Below are 7595 nucleotides of genomic sequence, written 5' to 3' on the forward strand. Positions count from 1 at the left end.
CGCTGGGTGGGAGAGAAGTGTAGCAATGAATTAATGGAAATCCAAAATCTCTGTAAATGTTCATTAAAATTTTAAAAAATTTATAAAAAAAAGATCAAGGATTGTAGTCTTCAAAATGGATTGAAGCTCAACATCAAGAAGACAATGATTCTCACCACTGGGCCAATTGGCAGCACCATGGTGGATGGGGAAGAGATTGAGGTTGTTACAGTTTGCTGGGCTCCATAATCAACACTCTTGTTGCCAGCTGTCAGGAAATAAAAAGACGATTGCACTGGAGAAATCTGCTGTCAGGGACTTTTCCAGAGTACTGAGAAGCAACAATGGCAGATCCTGGCCATGGTCTTCACAATTACTTGGTATACATCAGAGAGCTGAACAATGAACAAGATGACAGAAAAAGAATAGATGCCTTCCAACAAGAATATATATATATATATATGTTTTTGTTATGTGCCATCAAGTTGCCTGTGACTCACAGCAACCCTAAGCATAACAGCTCCAAAGCTTGCCTTATTCTGAGCCAGTCTCACTGACTCTGACACATCTACCCCCAATACCCTAGTTACTATGTCGATCCATCTCATCCCATGGTATCCTTCTACACTACCCTTCCATCTTTCCAACCATGATGTTCTTCTCCAAGGACCAGTACCTCCTGGCCATGTGCCCAAAGCATGTGCTACTGAGCTTCTAAATCTTTGCTTCTAGGAGCAACTTGGTTTCACCCTCTATAGGAGAGACATGTTCTTTTGGCAGTCCATAATATGTTCAATGTTCTTCTCCAGCATCACAACTCAAAGGCATCGATTCTTTTTCTGTCATCCTTAATCATTGTCCAGCTCTCTGATTCATAGCAAGTAATTGTGAAGACCATGACCTGGATCAGGCACACCTTAGTCTCTAGACCGGCATCACTGCTTCTCAGTACTCCAGAGAGGTAGTAGATTTTCCCAGTGCAATTCATCTTTTGATTTCCTGGCAGCTGGTACCAAAAGTGTTGATTATAGAACCTAGAAAACTGACATTGTTAATAATCTCAATCCCATTGCCATCTTTCAAGGTGCTATCAATTGTCCCCATGGTGAGAAGCTTTGTCTTCTTGATGTTGATCTTCAATCTATATTGAAGACTACTCTGACCAGCAGCAAGTCCTCCTCAATTTCAGCACAAGCAGGTTTTATCATCTGCATAATGTAGGTTGTTGGTAAGTCTTCCTCCATTCCTGATGCCACATTCCTCCTCAGAAAGCCCAGCCTCCTGAAAGGTCTGTTCTGCATACAGATTGAAAAGGTATAGAGACAGGACGCATCCCTGACACACTTCTTTCCTGATTTTTTTAAAAATTTATTTTATCTCATTATTTTTTGTGTGTACCATCAAATCAGATCTGACTGGTACAGAAGGAGATTGTTCCTCCTTCTCCAGCAGAGCATCTGGTTTCTTTCCTGATTTTGAACCATGTAGTGTTTCCTTGCTCTGGTCTGATGACTGCTTCTTGGTCCAATTATAGGTTTCACATAAACATAATCAGGTGTACTGGGATTCTCATTCTTCTCAAGGTTGACCACAAGTTGTGTGTTCCATACAGTCAAATGCCTTTGCATCGTCAATGAAACACAGACATTCCTCTGGTACTCTCTGGTTTCTTCCAAGATCATCTGGCATCAGCGATAATGTTTCTAGTGCCACAACGTCTTCTGACCCCAGCTTGTATTTCTGGTAGCTCTTTTTTGATGTATTGTTCTAGTCTTTGTTTCTTGGGTTTTTGTTTGTTTATTTGTTTTATAAGCAGGATTTTGCTAGCATGTGATATCAGTGATATTGTTCAATGATGTCCACACTCTGTCGGGTCACCTGTTTTTGGAATGGGACTAAGTATGTATTTCTTCTTGCAGTCAGTTAGACAGGTAGTTGTCCTCCAGATTCCTTCATACAACCTAGTGAGCACGTCCAGAGCAGCAATGTGTAATTTTTTTTCTAGAACAAATGATAGGCAAAATAAGATTTAAAAAGGCTCCAAACTGCACCCTATCCCAAAAGAATAATTTCAATTTCTTAGCTCCCATATGACCTAGGGGGAACTCTGGTGGTTTAATGGTAAAGGGTTATGCTCTTAACCCAAAGGATATGATTCAAATACACCAGTTGCTCTGTAGGAGAAAGATGGTCAGTCTCTTGCCATGTGATTTACTGCCTCTGAAAACCCACTGGAGCACCGGTAAGAATTCAGTTCTGACTTGATGGTACATAACAACAACAACTTAAAACCCCTGGGAAAGTTGACTTCCTCTGGCCTGGGATCTAGCCAGCTTCCCATCATTTTGCTACCTTGGAAATCTTCAGAAGCCTCCTCCCACTGGGACTTGGGGACATTTGCTGGAACTCTTAGCAAGAACTGTTCACTGAATTTTGTACTGAGCTTCTGCTATGAGGTCATGCCTCTGTCATTCTCCGCATGGAGAGGAGAAAGCATCAAGGCCTTATGGTGAAGGACACTGAGACTCTTCCCTTGAACCACACTGCTCCGCTGTGCTATAAGGAGAGCCTGATACGGCTGCCAACCTTGAGGGGTGCAGACTCAAAGGCTCATATTGTCCATAAAATCCAGGGCTCATCCCAGGTGGGCAGAGAAGATTGTATTTCTGAAGTCCCTCTCCACCCGGCACTGGCCCAGCTGGAAGCTCAGAGCACTCAGGCTTCATTCTCCCAGCTGCTCCTAGATCTCTTCTCTTTCAATAGCCTCCTGTCATTCCCTCTCCATCTCTAATTACAGTTACATCCCCCAAGCCCAGAAGAAGCAGCTATAGGCAGAAGACAGCCAGGCAGGTGGCAAACAAATGCCACGGGCAAGTGGGAACCCACAAGGTTCCTGGCAAGGCTGACAAATTCTCCAGGTGTGAGCCCACAGCACTCCAGACTGAACTCAGCAGTGCTTTCCTGGGAGCTTGCCAGGCACAGGGTTGGCAGAGAAAACACGAGGCTTCAGTTAAATGTGATTTTCCAACACATAATGATGTTTAGTATATGCATGTCTCATGCCATCCACGCAGATACCAGGACAGAGAAGGACCAGAGAGGACAATCCAGGCCATCTACCCCTCACCTGTCCTGTGCCCAGTGGGATCTTTACATGAGGGACACAGTGAACACTGAGCAGCCAAGGCGTCCAGAATCTCAGAGTGGCCTTGAGGTGTCAAGAACTTTTCACATCTCTCAAGCCTGGAACTAGCAAAGCTTCCAGGAAAGGGGGTCATCAAGAGATGAATTTAGAGTCTTTACAACAGTTGCTGTCTAACTTAAGGCAGCCTCTTTTTCATGACAAATGGAGAAAAGATTGAAATAGTCAATTATTTCACCTTATCTACAATCAATATTCATGGTACCAGTATTCAAGCAATCAAAACATATTGCATTGGGAAAGTCTGCTGTCAGAGACCTTTCCAGAGTGCTGAGGAGCAATGATGTCAGTTAAAGACCTAGGTGCACCTGGTTCAGGTTATGGTCTTTTCAGTCACTTACCATGCATCTGGAAGCAGGAGTGGCATTCACTTCCTAAACAACCTGCCTCCAGAAACTCTATGAACATTGATAAATGTCAATAGTTGTAGAGGGGCTCCAGGCCTTTTGTTCATAGGTTGCTATGAGTCATGCTTTACTCAAAGGCAATCAACAGCAAAACAACTATGCATCTGAGAGCTAGACTAAGGATGACAGAGGAAGAACTGATGTCTTTAAGTTGTGCTGTTAGAGAAGAGTACTGCGTGAATATTCTGTGGACTGCCGAAAGATCAAACAGATTCATCTTGGATAAAATAGGGTCAGAGTACTTCTTGAAGGCAAGGATGGTGAAGCTTCATCCCACACACTTCGGGCATGTTGTTAGAATGGCTGTTCCCTAGAGAGGCAAATCATGCTGGCAGGAAGGTAGAGGGTTGGTGAAAGAGAGGAAGACCCTCAGAAAGATGGATTGACCCAGTGGCCGCTTCAAGGAGCTCAAGTATGTTAGAAACTATGGGGACAACACAAGAGAAGACAGATTTCAAATCTGTTGCTATAGGGTCAGTATGACTCATGCTTAACTTGATGGCACCTAACATCTTTTTTCAGAAGAGAATTTCACTCCATCGATGTTTCAATGACTAATTCACTTCCAGGCACATTCAAACCACTACCCCTACCAGGTCTTGGCCCAGTTCCCAACTCTTTGTGCCCTCAACGATTCTCTTCCCAGTGACTGTGATTGTTGTTGAATATCATCAGCCCATCTCTTCTCAAAGCAACCCCATGTGATTGAGAAGAACTGCCCCCAAGGATTTCCTAGGCTCTAGAACTGCCCCACAGAGTTTCCTAGGCTCTAGAACTGCCCCTAGGGTGTCCTAGGCTCTAGAACTGCCCCACAGGGTGTCCTAGGCTCTAGAACTGCCTCACAGGGTTTCCTAGGCTCTAAAACTGCCCTACAGGGTTTCCTAGGCTCTAGAACTTCCCCACCTGGTGTCCTAGGCTTTAGAACTGACCTACAGGGTTTCCTAGGCTCTAGAACTTCCCCACAGGGTGTCCTAGGCTCTAGAACTGTCCCACAGGGTTTCCTAGGCTCTAGAACTTCCCCATGGGGTTTCCTAGGCTCTAGAACTGTCCCACAGGGTGTCTTAGGCTCTAAAACTGCCCTACAGGGTTTCCTAGGCTCTAGAACTGCCCCACAGGGTGTCCTAGGCTCTAATCTTTGTGGTAAAACTTCGTCTCACATACTTTGGGCATATTGTCAGGAAGAGACAGTCTTTGGGGAGGGGGGGAAACACCACACTTGGAACAGTTACAGCTCATAGTAACTCTATGAAGAACATATCTGAACCCTGGCCTATGCTCTAGAGTGTCAGTGAAAGAGGAGGACCATCGAGGAACTGGACTGAGACAGTGACATGGGCTTGAGCATAGCAGAGATTGTGAGGACAGGGCAAGATATGTCAGGGTTTCTTGTTCATAAGGTCACTATGAGTTGCAATCCAATCAACGGCACCTAACCACGATATTTAGGGGAGCAGGTTGCCAGATTTGCCACCCCCAGAGCCACTAGGTGCAATCAAACCACCAAGCTTTTGGTTAGCAATTATTATTAGGAGGGTGGCCGGGTGGTACAAGTTAACCATTACGCCACCAGGGCAGCCTCCTAACAGTTGCTAAGCACACGTGCCCCTCACTCTGCTTTCCCACCTGGCCCCAGGTGGCTCACTGCTGAGTTCATGCTTTCGCAGGAGATGAGGTCTCAGCAGTCGAGGTTCTGGGCTGTGCAGGTGTCTGCATGCCATCTCTCCCCTTAGCTGGACTCTCAGAACATGAAATGGGACTTGTTTGTTCAAAAAGGCTAGGTCTGGCTCTTCGATGTTGTTTGTGCTCAACGACTAGTGGAAAGGTCAGCAGATCAAACCCACTCAGGAGCATCATGGAAAACATGCTCACTTCTGTCAGGGTGACAGCAAAGAGAACCCTATGTTGTTGTTAGGGGCCATCGAGCCAACTATGACATACCTTATGAACAACAGATGGAAACCTGACCCTATTATCCTGCACCATCCTCCCAGTCTCTACCTGCTCAAGTCCATTGTTGCAATCACTGTGTCCATCATTTCCTGAAGGATCTTCCTCACTTGTGATCCCCTCTGCTTTTCCCAGCGTGTTGTCTTTTTTTCCAAAGGCTGGCGTCTCCTGACAACACACCCAAAGTATGTGAGAGAATCAGGCTGAGCAGGGTTCCTGTTTCACACTTGGGCTCGCTGTGAGATAGAATCAGCTCTGACCACAATTCACTGCGTGGTGTCCGAACCAACTCATAGCTGAGCTCCATATCCTCCAGGGGTTTTGCAGGTGGTAAAGCGAATGTGGGAGGTTGCGGGTGGATTTGAACAGCCAGAAAGACATGCCTCTGGAGTTAGCAGTACAATTCCCCATGGTAAACGTTACAGATTTCCCCCCCCCCGCTCCCCCCCCGTCATTCTAAACAGCATCTCTGCAAGAAGGAAAAAACTGCTACCATGCTCCCAGCCTTCGGAGCCCTCCTCTTGTCTACCCAAGTGAGCAAGCGTGAACCAGAGGCTGACAAATTCAAGATCAAGGCCAAAGGTGGGTGGCTCTGCGCATGTGCACAGCGGAGCAGCCGGGAAAATGTGGTTAGGGTTCTTGTTGTCAGTTTCAATCTATCAATTTCTTATTTTTAGCTCAGCAGTAACAAAATATACTTATCAACTATTAAAATCACCTTTATTATTGAATTTCCTGTTGGAAATGTAATCTTATTTAGGTAAACCTGAAACTCGAGCCTCTGGACCTGTTTTTCTGTGTTTTGAAAGGAAAATTTTGAGGCATTCATGCATATTGAAAAGTAATTGTAGGCTTTTAATTTTTCTAATTATTTTATTGTGATTTTAATGAAAATTTACAGAAAACTTGGGTTTTCACTCATTTATTGTTGCAGCTTTTCCTTTCTCTCCCATCATTCTTCCCCTTCTCCCTCCCCCTAGTTTAGTTTCTTTCTTTTCCTTTTTTTTAAAAAAAATAGTTATTCATTGGAGAAAATTGTGCAGTTGGATTATTTAACGGATGAATGTTGACTGCTCAGAGTCCTGGGTGGAGCAAACAATATGTTTGGCTTCTAACCAAAATATTGTAAGGTTTGAGTCCATCCAATGGTACCACAGAAGAAAAGCCTGGTGTTCTATTTCTAAAAAATGAAATCATAGAAAAGATCCTCTAGAGCAGTTCCCAGCTATGATAACTGAGAATTCTGATCCTAGAAGAATCCTGACCGAAAATTTGTCCTGATTTATCGTTGCTGCTGCTGTTAGATGACATCAAGTCAATTATGACTCACTGTTGTTGTTGTTGTTGTTGTTGTTAGATGCCATTGATTATGTGTCATAGCAACCCTGTGAACAGCTGACCTGAACCCTGTCCTATCCTGTGCCATCCTTATAATCTCTGACACACTAGAGCCCATAGCTGAAGTCACCATGTCACTCCATCTCATTGGAGTCTTCCTCTTCTTTGCTGACCCTCCAGCTTTTCAAGCATGATGTGTCCCTTTCCATGTAATAACCTCACCTTGTAATGTCCAAAGTAGGAAATATGAACCTTTGTCATCTTTTGTCTCCAAGAAGCACTCTGGCTGCACTCTAAGACATAGTTATTTGTTCCTTTGGCAATCCATGGGATATCCAGTACTCTTTTCCAGAACCACAACTCAAAAGCATCAATTCTTCTATTATCCTTAGTCATTGTCTTGCTCTCTGATGCATAGTAAGTAATTGCAGAGAATGTTGCTTATAGTGACCCTATAAACAACAGGTTGGAACCACACCCTGTCCTTTACCATCCACATGATTTCCATCATGGAAGTCAACTCATTGTGGGAGACACTGTGTCAGCCCATCCCACTGAGGGTCTTCCTTTCTTCTTCTAAGCCATTACCTTTCCCAGCACTATGTTTTTTACACAAGTGCCCCATGACAGCATGCCCAAAGTTTGTGAGACAAGTTTCACAATTCTTGTCTCTAAGGAACATTTGATTTACAGAACAGACTTTCAAATTCTCATGAAATCCA

This window comes from Elephantulus edwardii, unplaced genomic scaffold, assembly GCF_000299155.1.
Source record: "Elephantulus edwardii isolate Elephantulus edwardi_28Jun2011 unplaced genomic scaffold, EleEdw1.0 scaffold00250, whole genome shotgun sequence".
Taxonomy (NCBI): Eukaryota; Metazoa; Chordata; class Mammalia; order Macroscelidea; family Macroscelididae; genus Elephantulus; species Elephantulus edwardii.